Source organism: Pantherophis guttatus, chromosome 2 (genome assembly GCF_059756535.1).
Source record: "Pantherophis guttatus breed Tessera chromosome 2, ASM5975653v1, whole genome shotgun sequence".
Classification (NCBI taxonomy): domain Eukaryota; kingdom Metazoa; phylum Chordata; class Lepidosauria; order Squamata; family Colubridae; genus Pantherophis; species Pantherophis guttatus.
Genome location: NC_142064.1, coordinates 115,541,878 through 115,565,557, shown reverse-complemented (window position 1 = coordinate 115,565,557; position 23,680 = coordinate 115,541,878). Strand labels below are relative to the sequence as shown.

The window sequence follows — 23,680 nt, the reverse complement described above, 5'->3', positions numbered from 1 at the left end:
CAGGTCAGCCATGCCGGGATAGCCCGACCCGCCTTCTCGCACCGGCTGGTAATACTGCATTGACCAAGGCGTCAACCGGGAGCCGAAAGGGAAGCGCTCCTCCTCGCCATCTCCCCGGGCCCTGCACAAAGAGCTGGCAGATCAAAGCGGCAGCTTCTCCGGCCGCTTGGCTTCTGTTTGCGCTTGAAGGTTACCGACGAGAGTCGAATCACGAGGGTGGAGGGTTGAGTCATTGTGGATAAATAGGGAAACCGCGTCCATCCGGGAAAACGAGCGGGGGGGGGGAGAGGGAGAGACGGGGCGTTTGAGCGAGCGAGCGAATGGAGACTTCTAGCTCTCTTTTTCTTGCCAGAGGTTGCAGAAGCGGCTTTCCCTTCCCTTCCTTCCCTTCCCCGTCCAGTCTCGTCGCCGTCTCGGTTCAGGATGCTGGGCTCGAGCCACGAGCCTCTAAGGTCTTGCCTAAGAAGCGGTGCCCAGATCTCTCTGCAGCTGGCATGTCCACGGGGCTGATTCGAGGGGAGGTGGAGGAAACCTTGCTGGATGGCATGCGCCAGATCAAAGAAGGCCAAACCCTGCTAAAATTGGGAGTGATGGAGAAAATAAAGACTGAATGGGGCAGGCTGACACTCCAGTGCCGCCCCCCTCCCGCCGCCCCCGGAGAACCATCGAAGGCAACCTGACTCTTGAGACGCATTTTCTTTATAACCAGGTTTAAGTCTGCTAGACTTTGCCCACTGTGGTTCTGCAAGTGTTTTTGCTGTGCTTCTGAAACCTGCAAAACCAGTTTAACTAGAGAATTCAAAGCGCGCCATCAGAAATAATTGCTTATTCTTTCATCATGCCTTCAGCATGCTGAAGGGACTGTTTCTCTTGCCAACCAATTTAGTTGGCACATTTTTCTTCTGAAGCACAATTTGGTTTTAATGCAGGAATGTCCAACGTTGGCAACTTGAAGATTTATAGATCTCCAATCCCAGAATTCCCCAGCCTATCATGTCTTCAGTCACCAAGGTTGGACACCCCTGGTTTCATGTTCTAATGCACATTCTAATAATCTGGACCAAGGAACCCGCTCTGAGTCACAGTGTTGGCCAAGCATTGTAAGCCGCCCTGAGTCTCCGGAGAAGGGCGGCATATAAATCAAATTTTTTTTAAAAAAAATCACGTATCAGAGATGGGGAGCTTGTGAGATTTCAAGGGTTTCCAATGGGCTCCTGAAAACTATTATTTTTCCTTTCTGAACCTGGGAACCAGGAAGAGTTTCCAAGTTTGCAAAGACTTGAGAACAGAGGAATTCCCAGAGCTGGAACCTTAGCCAAGTAGGGTTTGCAGACCCCTTCCCCCCCTACCATCAGTCACAATCTCCTCCATCTTTTCTGATCTTGTGCCAGAAAATTATTCCCAAGATTGTCAAGATTTCTTGGGTTCATGTGTCCCAAATAGAAATTATGCATTAGACCCAATTTCCTTCCTATGTTTGACAGAAGCAATGATTAAGAAGACTTGTTCTTGTTTTTTATTTTTTGGGGGGGCAGGATAGCTTTGGGATCTGGTTACTGCTCCAGTTCCAGGGCTGGTCCAAACTGGGGAGTGGCCTATGATGCCTTCAATATGGAGAAACTCAGATCAAATTGTGTTTGGAAAGATCCAGGTTAAAAAATCACACGTGGTTAATGAAGAGGAGTAAGGCTGGGTTCTGATTCTACAGAAAATGTTACCTGCTGGTCTGCATGATCTGATTCAGTATCGGACAACTTCACCTACTTGGATGGAGTTTCAAGAGCAGCCTTAGCTAAGTCTAGGAACGCCCCTGCCCTGCTCTGCCCTGCTTAGCTTTTAGGAGCCTCTGTGCCTACTACTTCTTGTATGCTGATAATGGCGTTGTCTAAGTAAAATAAGCCGCAGCTGGTGGCATGATGCATACAGCTCAGGAAATACATTCAGGGTTCTTTCAGATCTTGGCACATGGATTAGGCTCAGCCCTATCTAATCGAGCATGACATCAAACTGGCCATAGTCCTGCAGCCCCTTCCTTCATTAGCATACTTTAAAAAAAGAGAGAACTGGGACTTGAGCAATGGAAACTACATTATGTATTTTTAATTATTTGCACACACTGCTCAGGTTAACCCTGCCAGATGTACTTATGGGCCAATCCTTGCCTTCTAATGGCTTCCATTCTCAAAAATGCTCTGCTAAAACTCATTTAGGTTGTTCAGATTGATGGGTAGTCACTGCAGTAGGGATGTGTGTGTGTGGCTTCCTTCTGGCCTCTGCCTCAAACATTGCAAGTGACAGGTTGCTTCCTGCATTTTTGCAAGGTTCAAGGAGAACCTTGGAAAAAACATTGTTTTTCCTACTTGGAAAAACATTGATAAGTCCATAGGTTTATACGACTCTTCCAAATTCATGATTGAATCAACAGATACACCTATTATCTTCTCTTCCCTCATATTTATATTATTTACCTTGACTGATCTTGGAAAGCCAAGCAACGTGAGGGCCATGACAAATTCCTTGTGTGTCCAATCACACTTGCCAATAAAGAATTCTATTCTATTCTATTCCATTGGATGGGAGACTACCAGAAAATGCCAGGGTTGTGACTTGATTGAAACATCCCTGGAGAATGTAATTGCTGTTGTCAAAGAGAAGTATTTATAAAGTCAGCAGAAGCCAAGCTGGACTTCAGGATAATTTTATTTACCTTCCACAGATTACACCAAATTGAATTATAGTACAATACCTTTAACAAATGCTATCTCTTCTGCAGGTATAAATCTTGCCCCTGGGGTGGGGGGTGGGGGTGGGCTCTAACAGCTTGGTTAACTACAGCATAAACCTTAAGGAAGGAATTGGCACTTGCAATTGTTATGATCAGTGACTACGATTGAACTGCAGTAAGAACGAGTGACTGCTCAGTACGGTTCCCCCTGTGCTAAACCCCACCCAGTGGCTAGGAGCTGCAGGTGACTTGCAAGGTAGTTCAAATATTGATGCACAGCCAAATTGGAGTGCAGTTTCAGTAGTGTAAATCCAGGGCACCGCTATTACATTCTCATTATATTTTCTGGCTAGGATAAAATGATCATTTGCTATGGAGAAGGTAATACTGTATATCCTTGAACAATGGGATAACTCAGAGATATATTCCTTAGAGGATCTCAAGAGGAAGAGATCTTGGGGTGCAACTCTGGGAGCTTTGTATAAAGCAGGAGTAACAATGGTTTGTGATACATTTAAACAAGAGCTGGAAGTTTCATGTGGACAGATGTGGCATAGAAATACCCTGGTATCTTTTCAGCTGAGCCACTGGCTGTCTGCTCTTTGTTCAGCACATCAAAGTGAAACCAGAAAGGGAGGAACTGGTGGAAGACTACATCTACCACACATTAAAATAGTATTATTTCACTGGTCCTGAGATCTGCTTGCAAAAGAAACAATACAAAACAAAAAATTGGCTGCCAAGTCTTCCTGGAACAGCTACTTTCCAGGTATTGTGGACCACAGCTTCCATCAGACCTTTCATTATGGGAGGTATGCTAAATCCTTGCTTTTGTTAATATATCTCTAGAATTTCTGGAGAGTCAGTCTGGTGGAGGTGGATAGAGCTGTGAATGGGAACTTTTAATGGAACATGATGGATCGGCCTCTGTTTGGAAGTAAGACTGGCCTCTAGGGAGATGGCTATGTTTGAAATGGGTAAAGACTGAATTATTCTGAAAGGTGTTTGTTGGTTGAGTGTCATCTCTGAAAATAAAATTGTCAGAATTATTTGATTAAGATTTTTTTTAGAAGATATGTGATTGATTTCTCTTGTGTATAGATTTTTTTTACTGTAGGCTTTCACAAAAGCGCATATGTGTGGATTCAGTGGGTACACATTTAATACACAAACAAGCATATTAAAAGCCTTTAAATTCCATCCTGTATGAGCAATGAAGCTCAGAGGGGGACCACAAGCCAGCCCTTTTCTTTCAGGTAAAATCCGCCTTGCAAAGCTATGTGATAATTCCATCCTGACGGTGCTGAATTCCTGTTCTGAAGCTTCTAGGTGTGTTGGCTATAAATCCTACACTGCAACTGTGTAGCACCAGGTGGCACCAGGGTAGAAAACATTTAACTGTTTAACTGTCTAGCAGAATTCACTGCCACCAAATCTGTCTATGATGGTTGTTGGCTTGGAGAAGGAAATGGTGTTGAATTAATTTGGTCTAAACTGGCAGAGAAATCTTTACATTACCTGATTCTCTCTTTGTAATTACTAGCACAGACTAGAATGCTACTCAATAGCAAGTCTCTAGATCTGAAACTACAAAAGGAGATTGGCACCTTTTGAATATGAATGCCTATGTAGGAGCATACATAGAATATTAATCTACTTCTCGCTAAGGTGTTTATTTTGGCCCTTGTACTCTAGGTGAGGGTTTGCCTGATAATACCAAAAGCAAACAGTCTCTCGTTATAGAAAATGAGAGAATTTTTTTTGAAGAACCTTTCCAGTCTAGACTTCTTTCTGACATACTGGCTTTTTCTATGTAGGAGAAACTCCATTATGTGTTAACCCATACTTGTAAATGCCAGACACAAATTATCAATTCACTGGCAGAGCTAGGCTTGCCTTCATGTAGGAAGGCAAAATAGGGTATTATTTTTGGCACATGTACATACAAACTTACGACTCCATTCACGTATGACTTCATCTTAAAAAAAAAGATTTCTATTCCATGGTTCATAAATGCATAAATGCTTTGATGTCTATTCTAGAATCCTGAGTCTAAAATTTATATGGCCCTAGGTCCTCAAAGTAAGATTTCCATACACTCTCTGATTCTGTAGCTAAAGTATCTGAACATTTTCAGTGCAATGTTCTCTGCAGTATCTGTACCTAAAGGAATGTTGTAGTAATTGCAGGCATGGAGTATGGGCAGCCAGTACAAAATGGTGGTTGCCATCTGGAGCAAATTAAATGTGCCAACATCCTTTGCGCCTTGTGATTTCAACAAGATGTATGTCCCACAGATATTGGTATTGTAGGGAGGTAAAAAGTTGGTGGTGTAGAGAGATAAGAAGTGGCTCCAGATATTACTTACTTGGAAGTAAGTGCTATTATTGCCAATCCCCTTTTTTCCAGGTGACTGTCCATTAACATGGCATGCTTAATTGTATTTTATTATTTTTTGTTTGAATGAGACCTACTGAATAAGACATTGTATACCAAAATATGTAACATGAAATACGCACATATATTGCTAGAATAGACAAAATCTGTAAGAATGTGGAGGTAATTTCCTTTCTTTCAGACAACTATCTCTGCTTCTGAATTTGGCACTTGCCTTCAGAGCAATATCTCAGCTTCCAGGGAAGAAGCTTGGATTAAATGTAGAAAAAGAATGGGAACAAATTTAAATTCTTCTTGCCTTTATATAAACAATGTTGTCACATTGCCTTAGACATGTTACTATATTTTATTTTCAGCACATTTTTCATTTCTGGGACCAATTCATGCAATAATATTGTGGCTCTGTTATCCAAAGTATGTGCTATATAATAGATTACAATTTACTGTGCCTGTTCAACTTTCTAAAGTTGATTAAGCCACTATAAAATATATACACATTCAGTATCCATGAGAAACTCTTCAAATAACATTTTGATGGCTTAGCACTAGAGAATCATAGTGTGTTAACAGAGAGCAAACTCCATTGCAAACAAATTGTTGTTTTGCATCAACTTGAACATCGTGGCTTTCTCCATAAAATCTTGGGAGCTGGGGCAGGTAAAAATTCATGTTTAAGTCTGTATTTCCCATTTTTTTCCTTTGGAAGAAGGAATGATCATTTTATCTAGAAAAAAAAAATCTAGAAAAAAAAAATCCTAAAACTGATTTTTAAAATCGGGTGTTCCAGAAAAGATTTTTATATAATAGATTTCTGCTTTGTTCACATGATTTTATGAAGAGTGCAGGTGTCATCTTTCATTTGTAACCCTCCCACAGCTTCTTGTATTCTTTTTCTCTACTACAGCAGATCCATTAGGAGACTGGGGAGCGCAAAATAGGTATACACTATTTTACAATTGATAGCCGTAGGAGCCTATTGTGTGGAAGTGCCCTCTAGTTTATGCAGTAATATTTGAAAATCAGCTATCTGGCATAGAAGTGGTGATGTTGAACATAAACGAGGAGAGTCTAGATGATGATCTTTGCCTACCTCAGCCTCTAGATAGATGGTAGTGGACAAGTCACTTCTCCGAAACAACATTGAAGAACTGGGGTTGAAATGTCACTCTATCCTCTTAGAAGGAAAGTGGCCAGGGAGAGAGATCTGACATGTCCTATGGCTTGAAGGTGCTTCAGAGGCTATTTCTGCAGCCTCCAGGAGGCCACTGTACTTATGTCTGCTGCTTTTTTGAGGTAAGGAACAACTTACCTTATCTTATAAAATCTCTGGCACAAGCACTGAATTTGCTTAATCTAGTTATAATTATTATTAATAATAATCATCCCACCAACACCACAAGAAGGACTAACATCCAGAACATCTCTTATCCATGGTGCATGACCACTTTATTTACTTGGTTGTATCATCCTACTATGTATAGCCCCTGATCAGCAAAAGGTTATCAATCCTGGCTTGCATCAGGCTAATACTTTAGATGTTGTTTCTATTAAACTGAATCACCTTATTTATTTACTCTACTTATATCCACCCTTCCCTTTTCCTAAAAGGTCTATGAGTATTCAAATGATCTCCTCCTTAAAACAATGTGTATTAGCTTCAGTACATATATAGATCTGGCACTTGCAGATTATTCATAGGTTCTTGAGTTTATGGTTAGACCTAAGAGCAAAAAAAGAGCATGGAACTTTGACATATTTTCTGAATTGATTGGTCTTCTAAATTATAATTTTGCCATCCTCCCAATCACCCTCTACAAAGAGTTAAGGGGACTTGATATCCCACAAAAAAATATTACCAAACCCAACTCTACTTAGGCTTTCTGAAACTGAGTTTTATCCCAACTTCCCCTGATCCCTTTATAAAGAATATTTTTTCCAGTTATCAAATCTTTTTCAAATAGAGCTTGCATTTTCTGCTTTAAATCCTTGTCAAGCATAAGCACTCTGTTATTCCACAGATATGACTTGATTCCAGAGAAACTGGCTTGATTCCTTGTCTTGTGAACATCACTAAGTCCCATCCTCCACAGTGACATCAGTGTATCCATAGTAACTACTGACGACTGTTCTTCAAAGTGGAAGGGCGGAAGGAGATCAAACAATATGTAGTTTAACAATGAGTAAGCTTGGCAATACATACACACCATAAACTGGTGCCCTAGAGGAAATTGGAAACATTTTGTTATTTGCTGGAGAAAGACCTTTGGAGAGAAACTGGATAGGTGAGGGTCAGAGGGTGGCAAGAAGATAGAGCACACTTTTGGTGTCACCTAAGTTACTTAAGAGGTAAAGATACCTCTGATAAGCTGTCGAGGTACCTTTAAGTAAAAGTAAAGTCCCATTTGAATTGTGCCCAATGCCCAGTGACTACAAATTCATGTTGGTGACCCTCAGATGCAACGTGTCTCAATTCATGGTAGAAGTTATGAGTTGCAATAAGTATTTTGCAGTTTAAATCCTGAAAGTGGAAGTCTACACTGATAGCTGGATAGGTAAGAATGAGAACAAAGAATGCCATTGATGAAGATGAAGGTGAGTGCGTTGTGTACTGAAGATTTCTCTTCCTGACAGAGTGTTAAAGAAGGAAAGGAGGGATTATTCTAAACAAATAATACTTGCCAGTCTTGACCTAAAGTTTCCCAAAACTGAACCCCCCCAAAACAACAACAACAACAACAACAACAACAAACAGAACTGACAAAGACATTGTACAGTGGCTTTCCTGAATAGGCTGCAAATTTAGAAGATGAACAAAATGCACCGGATTAAAAAAAGTTTCCCTTGTGACAGGATAGTATTGTTATTCCAGCTACCAACTTTGGAATGTTCAAAAGGGTGTCAGATGAGTAATCAGGCACATCTAATTCGTAGGCCATAATCCCACATGATTTTCTTAATTCCTAGGTCTCATTGCAGTAATTTGGAACTCTTGACTCTAGGATATTTTACCATACATGGTGAAAATAGCAGCAGCAGCAGATTATGGGGGTAAGGCTGAATTTTTGCACTTCGCCTTTCAAGCGAGTAAGGCAAAAATAGGATTATTTGGATGAAGATGTTTCGTGTGATGAGATTTGAACGCCCAGAAACCACAACTCTGAATGGTACATTTTTTAAAAGCATATCTTGATATGTTGAGCATCTTAAATGAAATTTCTTTCCCTGATTTCAAGAAGCCACTAAACTTAAATACTGAGCATTCTGGAGGGAAAAGAATAGCTGTAAATCTACGAGAAATTTAGGAAGAATAAAGCAAGTCATTTTCAGCATTCGAGATGTTGATTGTAAAAGTGTAAATTTTTATAAACAAATCTCAATTCTTTTCTGTTATTCACCTGCTGTGACTTCATAATAATGAATAGTATTATATTTTGGAATATACCAGAATCATTGTGATATCTCACTATTTAGGGATTCCCCACGTGAGGGGGATCACTTAAGTGATATTCAGGAAGGTGGTAGGATTCATGTGTCAGATATTATATGCCTGCCTATCCACATTCAATCTACTTAATTAAAGGGATTTACACAAAAACAGTTTATTCACCAGAGTGCCTGCTGAAATTACCCTTAAACCAAAATGGAGAATATAGTTTGGAGCTTTGTGAGCATCTATTATAGAAATGGAAAGAAGCAGTGATGAGTAAACACTCCTTTGCTTTATTCAAAATGACTTTCAGTTGAGCCTTTGTGGAGTCCTTGGTGCTCTCTGAGCTTGGTTGTTTTCATGCAGACATTACATTACCCAGCTAGATAACATCTTCAGTTCAGCCGAGCCCTTGGAAACTGTTTTCCAAATCACTTCCTAGTTTGCTATGGTGCAAGGATATAATTCCTAGTATTATATTTATTGTTCCCTCAGAAATGTAGTTTGGATTCACCTACCCATAACAGACCTTGCTCTCTACAGATTAAGAAAAAAGAGAACAGCTTTTTTTCAATGCAGGCTGGATAAAGTATGTGCCAACATTAAAAGTAGTTAAGCAAATTGACCTAAATGAAAAATGTTATCACAAAAAAAGCTGTGGACTGCCACAAATGCATACCAAAACAGCATGCCATTTCCAAGAAGCACTTCCAGTAGCACCCAATGCCTGCTTCTGAATCTGCAGAATGAATTTGATTAGGTTTGTTGAACATTTTCTTGGGAGCTTACTGGGATAATAAGTGCTTATCCAACACTTTTGGAAATGTTCCTCAAAGTACTGTTTAACCGTACCCGTTTTCCTCGGGATGGAGTTTATTTTATTCTCATATGTAAGTCTGAACAAGATAAATCAGGAGAGCGAGGGATGGGAGTATTTTTTTGCCTCAGCACCCTTGCCTCAAGGGAGAAAAAAATGTTTTCTTGGGTGGAGAGCTGCTTTTCTATTAAGAACTGCATTCCAGCAATAGGTGGGTCTGAAGACAGTAATGGGCAGGAATCAGATCACCTCCTTCATTCTTTCTCCAATCCATTTTTCTTTTTGGCACCTTTTCAATTATTGCCTTCTTTCTTTCTCTTTCTGCCCCCTCTTCTCCCCCACCTCTTCCTCATGTCCTGTCCAATAATTTACCATAGAAGGGAGAGCTTGTTCTGCCAGAAATATGATCATGATCTCAGATTGAGACCTTGTGAAATTAGGCCAGTTGCATGCTGTGATCGCAAATAGTCCACCTTTAAATGATTGGCTCTTCCTCTATAATCTTCTTAGGTGAAATAGCATTATTTTTTCATGTGTAAACTTCACTGAAATGAACAGGAGTTACATAGGGCCATATCAGTTTACGCTGCCAGCAAACACATTCTATTCTTCTATTTTTATCATCCTGGTTCTAGCATGTTATTTCCTACTTCCTATTAATCTGCCACTTTATCTCCTTCTCTTAAATATAGTTCTTGTACAAAACCTTGCCTGTCTGTTACAGGTAGTCCTTGACTTACAACAGTTCTTTTAGTGACTGCTTGAAGCGATGTCACTGAAAAAAGTGACTTATGACTGTTTTTCACACTTAGGACCATGGCAGAATCCCCATGGTCACATGACCAAAATTCAGATGCTTGACAACTGATTCGTATTTATGACAGTTGCTGTATCTCAGGGTCATGTGATCACCTTTTGTCAGCTTCTGTCAAGCAAAGTCAATGGGGAAGCCAGGTTCACTTAACAACCATTTTACTAACTTAACAACTGCAGTGATTCACTTAACAATCGTGGCAAGAAAGGTCATAAAATGGGCAAAATTCACTTAAAATGGTCTCACTTAGCAACATGAATTTTGGGCTAAATTGTGATTGTAAGTTGAGGACTACCTGTAGTTATCTTAAGTTTTTCTGCACTGTTGAAATAGTCATCACTCTTCTTGAACCTCACATTCTTTGGGCATTTTGTTGTGTACCTCTAGTACGAGTTCCTAAACAATCAGGAAATCAAGAGCCTGGATTCTAGAAGTATTACAAAGCTTAATTTCTTGAATTGTGTACCGTAGTTGCCAAGGGCACTGGACAGCATGTTCCAGCATATTTTCTTCTTCCCAATAAATCAGAATTCCTAGCAGTTTGGCCTAATTGTCTTGTGCTGAAGTGAGATATAAAGTCTTGTAAAAACAAGTTACGAGTGAAGTCATCTCTGGTCCAGCAAAACTTTCAGCTAGGTGTTTCATTATAGTTGAAGGAACGCACAATGGCCTTGTCCTCAGATGCTCCCAACTGCCAGGTTAGCATGTGGGGTGGGTGGGGACAAGTATTTACCTTTAGGCATACCAGTGGAGCAGGAAATGAAGTGGCAGCAGCTGCTTCCTCCCTTTCCTTTTTAGCCCTTCTGCTTGCTCGCTTCCATCCACGATAGCATCAGGAAGGAAAGGCAGCCCTGGTTGTTGCAACCTGGGAGTGCCAGGCCATCCCTGGAAATTGGAGGTGGGGGCACCATGAATCACTGACTCTGCAGTTCCTGGCTCTGTCTCGAACGTTTCCAGGATGGAAGTGGAATTGGAGCAACAGACCCCTGTGCTAACCTTGGCAAAGGCATAATTGCGCCACCCTCATCTGCCAGTTGTTTTGATATGTCTATTGAACACTAGAAGACCCAGAGATGAGTGTTTTTTATATTTGAAAAAGAATCGGAGGTCCTATGCAGAAGAGAAAAAAAATGTTGAAATTGCAAATGACCAGAGCAGGATACAATGGCCTGTTCAGTTCAATTCATTATTAAGAGCACTGCAGGAAAGGTTCCCCTATTTCCCAAGCAAGCACACACCCAACCCAAGAGTGGACAGGATTCAAAGCTATCTCTGCTTTGGGGATGTTCAAATCTTGCATGCTCTGCTTGATGGTAATGGATCCAGCTGGCGTTTGCTCCCACGCCTGCCCTAGGCTATCTAGCACACAACAGGGCTTTGTATTATAGCTCTATATGGGAAGGGGGGCTATGGCATTACATTAAGAAGAGACATGGAGATCAAGGGGCAGCCAGAGCCCAGGAATTAGAAATGGGGAATTATAATTGCACAATTTTGGGGTCCTAGACTTGAAGAGCAAGCAGCAGTTGTAGCTAGGAGGGCTTTTTTTACAATGTTGTATTGTACACCAGTGGTGCCAGTTCCTAGACTGCGGGGGTCTACCAGTGGTGGGATTAAGCCAGTTCGCACCACTTCGGGAGAACCTGTTGTTAACTTTCTGAGCAGTTTGGCAAACTGGTTGTTGGAAGAAATCATTAGGGCAGAGAACCGGTTGTTAAATTACTTGAATCCCACCACTGGGCTCTACTCATGGTCACTTATGCCTGAGTCACCTTCCTGTTTGACTACTATAATGCGCCTTACATGGGGCTGCTCTTGATGAGTATCCAGAACCTTCAGTTGGTGCAAAATGCAGCAGTGCAGGCAGTTAAGTGTGTTTCTAGTATCACACACATTATACCTCTGCTCTGCAAGCTAGTCTCTTTCTGGGTCCAATTCAAGGTGCTAGTTATGGCATGGGTTTGTGACCTTCTGACAAGCAAAGTCAGATTCATTTAACAACTATGTTACTAACTTAAAAACTGCAGTGATTCATTTAACAACTGTGGCAAGAAAGGCCATAAAATGGGACAAAATTCACTTAACAAATGTCTCGCTCAGCAATATAGATGTTGAGCTCAATAGTGGTCATAACTCAATTGTTTGGTCTTTATTAATTAATTGTCAAACCCTTGTTGCATACTAACTGGTGTCACTTGTTTGTGAGATGGGTGGCCATTTGTTATGGGTGGTATTTATAAAAAAAAAAAACCCACCAGAAATGGAAGCCATCTTAAGAACATAAAGGAAAGAAGAATGTCAGCACAGTGTATTGTGGCCCATTCAGGACATTTTTACTTTCATTCTCAAGAGGTGGTCTAATTAGAGATTATTATAACAATTAATTAGCAGGGATTCATGCATTGTGCATGTAATGTATGAATATGCATTTATTTACTTAATTTCTATTGCCACCCATTTCAGCCAATGCTTTAAGAGCGCAAGAAAGATTATTTTTTCCCTTGGATTTATTCACAATCGGCATCAAGATGCTTCATAGTGTCTTTTGATTATAATACGAGGAGTCCCCCATGGTATCACATGGATGTTCGATATAAAAATAAGTAAACTAAGAATGTAATTCTGCATAAAATCCCTAGTGTGGAGTATATGCATGCAGAAGTGGAAGTATGGATACATCTTCAGCCTTTCAAGCTTATGTTACTCTTGTCTCAGTGCTTTTCTGTTTTACTCATTTCCAGTCTTTTTTTCCCATCCAAACCATTCCCTTAGATTTAATCTTTCCTCTGTATGAATCCTTCTTGTTGGCTCACTGAGCTCTCAGACCGATTCTCGTTCCATTCCTGCATTTTAAAGACCAGAATCCTGCTGCCTCTTTCACATCCCTGTAACATGAGCAGTCACTGCCCAGACTTTATCACAAATTCCTTTAGCAAACGTTAGAGTTTTCAGCATACAATGAAGATAGATCGTTTGTTTTTGTTTGTAATTAAGTTATAACTGTATAGAAAGAATTGTTTTTTTAAAAAAAAAATACTGGAACTGAAATCCAGAATAGGTTTTAATCAGGACTAGCACTGATGATGTTACTTAGTTTGGGTAATGAAATCTCTGCAAGAAAACAAGCAAGCTCAGAGACCACGAAGGACCCCTCAGAATAGGTTTTGTAAAGTAAGCTACCCTATTTTAAAATATCACTAAATTAATTTTTGACTGGAAACATGGCATGTCTAGGAACAAACCTGACAGAAAAATATCCCAGCAAACAAATGATTATTAAATTTGAAATTTTTTTTGTCTACGTTGGTTATCTTCCCAGTTTTGCTATTTGGTGTGATCATTGGTGTCCTACTTTACAGGATAGTCCTGTAGCTGTTCTCATTTTGAAGGTGCCCTCAATTTATATTAACATGCATTAGTTTCATTGAAATCGGCATCCTCGTTTGTGATCATGCCCAAATGATCATCCTATCTCACTTTTTCTATTCTTATTCTACCAATGCGTTCTCTGCTTTAATACTAAATCTCTCTTCATTGATTTCTCTCACCTTTGTTCAAGAAACCCAAGTGGAAAGTCTTTTAAAGTTGTGAACAGCATGAAGGCTTTAAAAAACTCCATAAAAATGACATCCACTGAAGTTTTACGGTTAGGGCAAGATTTCAGCACACAACTTCTTTTGTCATAGAAGCAACAAAGAAAGTTCTTTTCAATGTTGGATGCATTTAAGAACTGCAGACACAATTCTTGGATGTCTGTTATGAAAATGTCGTAATTCAGAACAGATATGTGTTGAATTTGCATTTACAGAGAGGATGTTGAAGTAACTATATTATTTGTTGTTTTGCCCAGTGGTTTCCTGAAGCGTATCTCCGCTCAACCAGATAGGTCGTTAGTTCTCCTTGAGTTGGCCTAGGAATAAATACTTTGCAGTCTGGTCTCTTTAACAACCAGATTCTGATTTCCCCTGTACAACAGGTAAGTTATAAGTGCTGCATTTCCTGGCTGTGTTGTTGCTTTGTCTTTGGGGCTAAATTATGCAGTTTTAATTTCACAATGGCCTTTAACATTTTTTTTTTAAAGCAAGTAGTTATGTGAAAATGGTTCTTTCAAATACTTCCCTTCTGTTATAGTCCCAATAAAAATTCTCCTCCAAAGCTGCTATTCTCCCAAGTTGGAAGTTTCTAAACTGAGTAGGATAACATGTTCGGTGAGGATCAATTTTCAGTAGATCTTTGTCCAATTCTATTTTGTTTTTAACATTGGCCTGCCAGTTGCAGCTATATATTCAAAAACTTCTCAAGTTTGAGCCTTTAAAAAAATGGCTCCCTATCTGCCAAACCAGCTGAAGTGAGCAAGTTTCATTTCATGTGCAGAATCAATGATTTGGAAAGAGGATGCTGAACTCCTCTTTTTCTTAATGTTTTCCATCAGCCCATTTCTAAGAATTTTAGGCTTCAGAGTAAGAAATAGGGGCAGCTGGAGGAACAAAAAAAAAACAACACCAACATCCTGGGAAAAAGAACTCTTGGCTAGGGGGATATATGAGACTCAGCCCTCTGTCTCCATTCATGACTTGTCTGCTTGAAATCAATTTACTAGGTTCTTTGTGCTCTACCTACCGCTCTTTGGTAGGAACCAATATCCTACCAAAACCAAATTGTAATAGGACCTTCTGCCTGCCACTCAATCTCTTACAAGGAGCGCTGACAAAAATTTCCTCCAATCTGATGGGACATCATCCTTGGTTCCTTGTTCTTTCAAATGCTGACTTAGTAAAAACCAGAGCTCTACAGTAATATTCCAGCTGCATAGGGTCCCCCCCTCGCCCCTCCCCCAGCCAAAATATCACATTAACATGATCATGTATAATATATTAAGAGTGAGACTCAAACTTTCAGATCATTCTGAATAGAAATCACTCTTGGATTTTTAAAATACATGTTTTGGTTGCTTTTGGTAATACCAATATATATGAACAGAAAACAAAATTCATTTAACTGGCAGAAAAAGTTGATCTAAATAAACATAAATGTAGTTATCAAAAAGTTAACATATCAAAACAATATATAAAACCTCTATGTCAACTTGACATAGAATTGAACTTGAATTCAGTTCTGTGAATCCCAATCTGAGATTTAGTTCTGAAACTAAAGTGTACAATCCTCTTTCTTGTAGGTCCCTCTGTAGATCTGAGAGCTACCCTCAGACTAATAGTATCCAGATCAGGCGTATCCTCTAAATTCCCAGAATTCCTCTCTGGCATAGCTTTAAAATCTGGAAAGTAGAACACTAAAACCTATAAAGCATTCTAGATTAGAGAAAAATTTTGCAGACATTTTTCTTTTCCCAATCTGACCTATTATGGCCAGCTTTATGGGCAGTAAATATGCATTTAGATATTAGATATTTAGATATTAGTTATCAATATCATTTTGATTATTAGATATTATTTAGAGGGGCTCAATACATTTTCTAAAGCACCAGACAGCAAGAGAAGAAACAATGGATGGAAACTAATCAACGAGAGAAGCAATTTAGAACTAAGGACAAATTTCTTAACTGTGGGAACAATTAACCACTGGAGTGGTTTGCCTTCAGAAGTTGTGGGTGCTCCATCACTGGAGCCTTTTAAGAAGAGACTGGACAGACAGACAGTCTGAAATGATGTAGGATCTCCTGTTGGGGCAGGGATTGAATTAGAAGACCTCCAAGGTCCCTTCTAACTATGTTGTTCTGTTATTTGCTTACAGTTTAAAAAATTTGTTGATGCTTGCAGATCTTCCTGCGCACTGAGATCAGTTTTTGAATTGGTTGCCTCTAGTTTGGGCCTCTTATCAATGAACCAACAGAAAAGAGGGGATTGTTAATAAGTTCTGTATCATTTGCATCACCGAAACAGTGTGAGAGTCAGCTTTAATTGGGTACCATTTTTGGAAGTCTGTTTCCTTTTCTTTTCAGAAAACCGTCCATGAGATGTGGTGCTATTTTTAGAAGAAAGTTCTAGGCAGCAGATCAAAATGTTTGTCTCCAGTTGCATTAAAGGCAATATATTTTGTTTTAAAATTTAGAAGCCCATTTTCCCCTCCTCCTCCTATATATATTTCTTCTGTCCTGCCATTTAATCAGTGGTTGCATGGAGGATTGGTTTTTCTGGCACAGTAGTGAGCTTTGTGAATGCTCATACTTCAACATGCGCTGAGATGGATCTCAAATTGCCATTTCCTCCTCCGGTCCACATTTGGCAAATTTTCTAGATTACTGTAAAGTCACAATTGCCATGTTGGTGCATTCACAAGACCTGCCTTTCACATTGCCTAAGGAATCAACTCAGCTCACTTTGTGTTTGCAAGATAACACTATCATATAAGAAAAACAATCCCATGAATGGGCTTCTTGTTTTCTTAATGGGACGCATCAGACACGTGGGTTTGCATTTTCACACAATCATGCAAATCCAATCCCTGCTCTGAATCTTCCAGACAAACAAATAATTGTAATAGCAATGCGCCATTTTAGGTGTGGCTCATAAAATACCGCCACTGAAATGGCAGAAATTAAAATTGCCGCCATTGGAGTATACTCCAGAGTATATGAAAGGTTCCCAAATGACCAGATGGGAGATATTTTCTCTTTTTGAACCATATGTAAAAAATTTAGCTTAAGAATTTTTATATTTTGGTCTTCCAACCTTTGTCTTTTTTAGAATTTTCCTCTCATTCCGAAAGGATGATTAGTCCCAGTATTAAAATGCAATATGCTAAAATTTATAATTATGTATAAACACTTTGGACTGCCATTTTATTTTAATTATTTTCAATTTTTGTCTCACAGACAAACAGAACAAACAGCGAAATACCGGGAGGAATTAAGAACAGTATCTTACGAACACATATAACTATTACTAAGTTTGCTAAAGACAAGCAATAGAAGGAAGGAAGCCTGTCCTGCAAAAAAGGCAGCTCAACTTTCTGTGCCCCACATTTAGTAAAGTCAGACTTGGTCAGATGGTTCAACAGACAATCTCGTACCGTCTACTTTAATGGCTATTGCACTCTGGTTTGTTTGTTTTCAACCCAAAGGAATGATTCTGTGAGAGGTTTTACATGAACATCCTGATCTATATGCTTAAATTGTTTCTTTTCCATCCTAGGTCCTAAATAGGATAGTCTGAAACAAAATTGAATGGGGCACTGGGCACGCAGTGTTCAAGATCAGTAAGATAAATGGCACTCTAGATTTTCCAAGGCAGAGCTCTTTGTATGTGCACATTTATCAATCTTGACCAAAGATCAAATTCTCTAGGAATCAGTTTGCGGCACCCAGGATTTAATTAAATTTCTAAAGGGTTTGATAGCTGGGAAGGCCAGAGGAGACGGAAGAGAAAAATGCATATGCTTAATTAATCTCTGCTTACTGCTACAAATCATGTCCAGTGTATTATATACAAACTAATAAATTTGTGTTCTAATCCAACTTTCTGTTGGATGGAAACAAAGGAATTTATTGAATATTTCCTTGGAAGTTATTGTAACGAGAATTTGCAATATATAGAATATACCATATACATAATAATATACATAAGTATTTGCTCAGGATTCACTCTTATTCATATTCATGGTTGATTTATTTATGTCCATATTAAAAAGGGACAGGAAAACTACAGATCATTTAAGGAGCAGAGAATGTTCTGAATCAGTGAAATGAAAGAAGAACTGGCAACAGTAGCTGTAGTAATACTATACATGAAGTATTAAAAATTCTACTTCAACTCTTTGGAGTGCTCATGAAGCACAGGAAATTTGAATTTCTCTGTCTTGATCAAGATGGTGGCAGCGACATTACCGCCAAGAGAAACTAAATTGGAACAAGCTACTGGACTGCAGCAAAGGAAGAAACTCAGCACAGAGATGGTATTGATTCTTTTTTCTTTCCCCATGGTAGATAATAAGATTTCACCAAGATACGTCTGGTGCTTGCTAAGTGAGGACTATTAATGTGCAAAAAGGTTGCTCTGGAGTACATAATACAATTATTTAAACTGGGAGAAGGCAGTTGAATGAACGCCGCCATCAACATGTGTTTTCTCAAAAAGATAGCAATGAGGAAAGGGAGAGTGAATTTAATATTCACTCATAGACCAACTGGATCCTTAGCAGATTTGAGCATTAATATCAGGAAGATACCAATAGCCTTTGCTCACCCCTACATATAGTAAAATTCTCTGTACATTTTTGTATAAGTTTCATTCTTCAGTGCCATGCAAAGCAGGAATTAATGGGAAATGGGATGGGAGAGACCGCTGTCCAAGGCAGGGCAGTGGTGATTCATTTGCACTCTCGCTAAGTGCCAAAGTCAGTGGAAAATACCAAGCCGTGCCACACCCAAGGATTATACTCAAACCACTAGGCTATATTCTCTTTAGAGAATTTATACAAGGTGAGACCCCATCCCCAAATATCACTGAGGCAGAAAATCCAACTAGTATCACACATGTGAACATAAGTATTGTTGGCTTCTCCAGTGGAAGCTTTGAAGCTACTGTGATATTACAAAGCTTCTGTTTATTTCACTCCTGTATGTTTTATTTCCCATCAACACTAGGTTTTCACTGTTCCACTGTAGGGTCATTTTTACAGTTACGGCTTTAATTTCCATTTAACCTGGGTCTCTTCAGTACATGTCATTTCTGCAGCTTAGAGATTATGATTCACATTCCTGTAGCAGGATTCTGATAAGCTTTCACTGCTGTCCTTTTGCTGTATTCTTTGTTTACTGCCTCTTTTACTCTGCTTCCACAAACCTGGCCACTTCAGCCGTAAAAAGGCACATACATTTGAGAATGGTGAATTGAAAGCATCAGCTCTGTCTGCCTATTGGATCAGCTTTGAAACCTGATCTGAAGTTCTGGGTAGGGGTTCCTTTCACCTCTTGAGGCTAAACAGGGGAGGGGAGCTGGTCCTAAATAAAATTAAATATCCATGTCGGAAGGCAATTTTTTCATGAAAAGCTGCATTAAAAGATTGTGTGGAAGGAAGGAAAGAGCACACAATTGCAGGTAAATTGCTTTGCCTGGCAGATGTATTATTCATCGTGATTTATCAACCAGTATTCTGCCAGTGCTACTAGCCACCATGGTCTCGTCATTCAATACCCAAATATCAAAGTTAAAGTGAGCACATGCAGCTTATCTTGTGTTCCCTCCAAACAAAATAAAATGGGGAGGGAGGTTATTACTTGGTGAAGCCAAGGAGGCAAAGGAAAAGCAAGTTTTTGTAGAGAAAGGTATGTTCTCCTGCATGAAGATTTCTTATTTTTTGAAGAGATTTTGAGTAACACGGAGAACAGAATCTAGCTGCCATTGATCTTGGGTTCCCCGTGCTGATTGCCATTGAATAGCCTCCCATTCCTTTCTGACTCCCCCATTTGTACCATTCATCATGGGCTACACATACAAATACAGTGATTCCCCAATAATCTTGGCCTGGGCTATTTAGATACAATATGTTACAACTATTTGTAAATAGGGATATATGAAAATTGGTCTCTCGGAGAAACCAGACAGTACAATAATACCATGCCCAACTTTATTCCCGCACAAATGCAAGTTAGCTCTTAGAGACTCATGCACTGAGAGACAAACGCTGTACAGAATCGGACCACTTAGGAAAGACTTTTTTTTAAGCAAAGGAAAATGGATGTGGTTTTCCTCTTCCATTTGAGACAATGGGGAATGTGATGTATTGTACAATTTGATCATCATCTTCTCAGACATTTACTTTTCATTCTTTATAGTAATACAAAGAAATATGCCAGACATCTGTGAAAACACTATGGCTTCTTTTCTCCTCTATTTTTAGTTTAATATTGTAAATGAAACTAGTTCTGATATTATGCCTGTAGTAGTTCCATCGTATTTTAGTTTGTCTTTATGTGTATGCATTCTCTGAATTTCAAATTTGAATAATGAAAAGGAGGGAAAAACCCCAAACCAAAAAACCCAAATTTATTCAGAAGCCGGTAATTCAATTGATTAAAATCTTTCCTTACCAATTAAAATGAGCCGTTAGCTCTTAAACTGCTGGAAATTCCATCTGATTAAGCCATTCTAATTTAATGGCCTAAACAAAATTGGCAAGTAACGCCTAGCCAAGGCTCTAGAACCTTCACAATTCACAAAACTATCTTTTTTGTCATGGTTATTCCAACATTATTCCAACATTTTGCTAATACATTATAGGAAACACAAAAGGGAGGGCCATAATTGCAAATTCCATGCAGTTTTTTATGAGTTTATATAATTAATATTACAATTACATAGTTAGGCTGGGCTGAATACAGGGAAGGAATCCATAGTGGATAGCAGCTTCCTCAGCGCTTATAAAACAGACTTCCCTTTCTATGTTAATTATGGGAAACATCAGATTTGGTGAAAATAAACAGAGGATTTTTCTTCAATGATAGAAATAGAGATTCAACAAGAGTAATAGCGATCAGCCAGATACCTATTTTTCTCCTTTTCCATGGTCGTACAATTTAGCAGTAGGCCCTAGAGGCAGTATGGCAAGGGTGTTACTGTTTTGGTACCTTTTCTATTCTCAAGCTTAAGCAGGGTATTTACAACTACCGCAGGATTCAGATTCTGCAGAAACAAGACGATTTGACGTGTCAAGTTTTTGTATCGTTTTTGAAGGGATGGTGCTGGTATTGGAAGAGGCAAAAAATTAAATGGCTGAGCATCAAGAAAGTCCTCATCTTTATATCTTCTAAATAAATTGAATTCCTCACCATGACCTTCATTGAGCATAGCCTGCTCAGATCCTCCCATGCTCAAGAGCCTACATGAGTGTCAAGTTTCCGAAAGATGCCCTAATTAATGAGGACAGTACAGATTTACCCATTGATTATTTTTTACCCAGTCGAGGATGTGGATCCTTAGATTTCCTCTATATCCAATCACTAGAAAGCAACATGGCTGTAAGAAATGAAATGGCGGCAAGACTCTAGGAATACAAAGTAGTGGTAAGAAATTAGCATTTGCGCCAGAACAGAAGAGAACTCCAAATGCTCAGAGGCAAAGTGTTCATGACACAGAATCATGATCAGATCTGATATCTCTTTAAAACTCCAAACATTAAAACACTTTTATTGGGGGTTTTCAAGGAAGAAAACCCGCTATTGTGGAAAGAAATTTCAACACATCTTCCCACCATAATTGGCCCAAAGATGTTGATCATGTGAGTGACATAAGCTCAAGAAAATCTTTTGGGAGATCAGTCCTGGCTTCCCTGCATCATTTTTATTTTGATCCTTTGAGGAAAGAATAAAGGAAGGTCCCAATGAATAAAAATAGCCTTTTCATGACGCGAAGTAGGGCTGCAACTGGAATCTAATCCAAATGAGACATGTTTTCTTTATACTGTAAGCCTAAATTAAATCATCTAAATCACGCTTATGAAGGAAGAAAGTCTTAGTGACTGTGCCCTACTGAAATAAGCGGTTTGGCAGAGGCTGCTTGGATTCTCTATCTCTGTCATCCAAAAAATCTTGGGTGGACAGTAATGTTGAAAAGTTGCAGGGTCTTGACATGAGCTGAGAAAGGCAAAATTCAGCTTGCCCTGCTGAATCCAGAGTGCCCTTATCAACCCCTGGATATGCCAGCAATGCCACTGCTACTAGGAGTAAGCCTCTCTGGGCTTCAAGAATGGAAAATATGAGAGGGAGTGGCGCTGAAATTTGCAAAGATCTGTCGTTCCCAGCAGAAGAAATTTCGCGCAGAAAAGAGAGAAGTGAATCTACAAGGAAAGAATGAATCATTCTCCCAAGGGGTGTGAGCCAGGCAGAGTGTGATTGGTGCCATTTGAGGGTACCCCTCGCTGGAAGTGCCCCCACCCAAAACTGATGCCTCATCATGTTCCAATTGTCCTTATATAACTTAGCTGTGGGCGGTTACACAACCTCACAGGAGACTCAACAGAGGCGAAACCATTCAAGATTTCCAGCCAAAGATACGTCTCCCTTTCCTGCGTGTGCCTTTGTTTACCAGATTCAATCAGGAAAGCTGAATTCTTTATATATCATCTGCCACTTGAAGTCCACGGCTTCCACATCCCTTTCCTGGCCTGCGTGCCATTTCAACCTGAACACACTTTTCACCGTATCCCGGTTCTTCGCCTTCCTATATCCCACCATGCTGAATATCAAGGCTGGAGAAGTGAGCTATTATTATGGAGGAAAGTGCTCTTTCCTGAAAGAGAACCAGCATAGTACAGAATTAAGGCTATCCCAGTCAGCGGAGTGAGAGTCACCACCACCATTATCCCTGCCAACTTTTGCCATTGACTTGAAAAGAAATATTGTATTATGCCTACAGAGATTTCTTCCTCAAGAGAAATTTCCTGAAGGATCTTTAACTCTGTCTGCCTATTCTGGATAGGCACCTCTTGGTTACCAAAGTCAAGAAACCAGAGAATTCATCCTAAAAATCTTTTTCAGCCCAGTTATTGCGACTTGGCATTGTGGGGTGAAACAAATGTATGCCTGTGCCTAACTGTGAAAGTAGCAGCACTTGCTACCAGCTAGGACTTCGGTTAGAATCGAAAGAGCAAGAATCCAGTTTAACCAACTTTTTGTTCCTTCTGCTGACTCTACCCTGGAGAGGGTGTTAGGCATTGATTTCAACTGCAGCAACCTAAACCAGAGGTGAGTTTCCTGCCGTGCCAGCCAGCCTTGCTTTGGACCCCATCTAACTTCTCTTGAATCCCGCTCTCTGCCTGCCATAAAACTAGTCGCTCCTGATTTATCTTCACACAAGTGAATGATTGATGACCCAAGGCCCCTCCGTTATGAAATCAAACATCAGCCAGGGATGTTTTGCCACCCTGGGAGAACTTCTAAAGTACATTCCAATCCATGCTGCAAAACCACACTTGCAGCCAAGGAGCCAGGTTGCAAAACACAAATTTTTAAAAAGTACACATACAAAAAAAGTTATCGCTTACCTAGCACTCAGGACATGCTGTGCAGAAAGGACTCAGCCCAGAGGCCTCTTGCTGTATAATTCCACCTTGAAAGAGAGAAGGAAAGAAAGGGCAAGGAAAGAGAGCGTGCGTGTGTGGTGTTTGTGTCCAGCTGCCAAGAATCTGAGCTGGGAACTTACCACGTAAAGTCACTGACTTTTAGTCAAACAAGGGAAATCCTTTTTAAAACCTTGGCCCCGCCCAGGCCAGTAATTATGAGGCAGACAGACGGAGGAGGGGCCTCCTTACTGTAATGCGTGGAGTCAGAATGACACCCTTTCATGTCTGCAAACTGCAGACAACCTTCCCGCTCCTGAGTATTTGGGGCTGAGGCAGTCGGTATTTAGGGAGTCAACATGATTATGGGTTACAAGGGGAGGGGGAGTCAAGGTTATTCTGGGACAAAAGAAAACTTGCTCAGCTCCAGAGTGGATTCCTCAACACGTTTTGTCTGGAGCTGGATTCTCATCCGGTTTGCTATGC

At 39.8% G+C, this 23,680-nt stretch overlaps 1 long non-coding RNA gene across 1 annotated transcript; it reads right to left on the bottom strand.

Annotated features, from left to right (window-relative positions):
* Window positions 1–20,031: 20,031 nt before the first annotated feature.
* LOC117675589 (uncharacterized) lies at window positions 20,032–23,393 on the bottom strand. The gene is made up of 2 exons (XR_004594244.2): window positions 23,180–23,393; window positions 20,032–22,425 (listed from the first exon to the last, which is right to left on the bottom strand). It is a non-coding gene; the product is annotated as an uncharacterized LOC117675589 (long non-coding RNA).
* Between the last annotated feature and the right edge of the window lie 287 nt (window positions 23,394–23,680).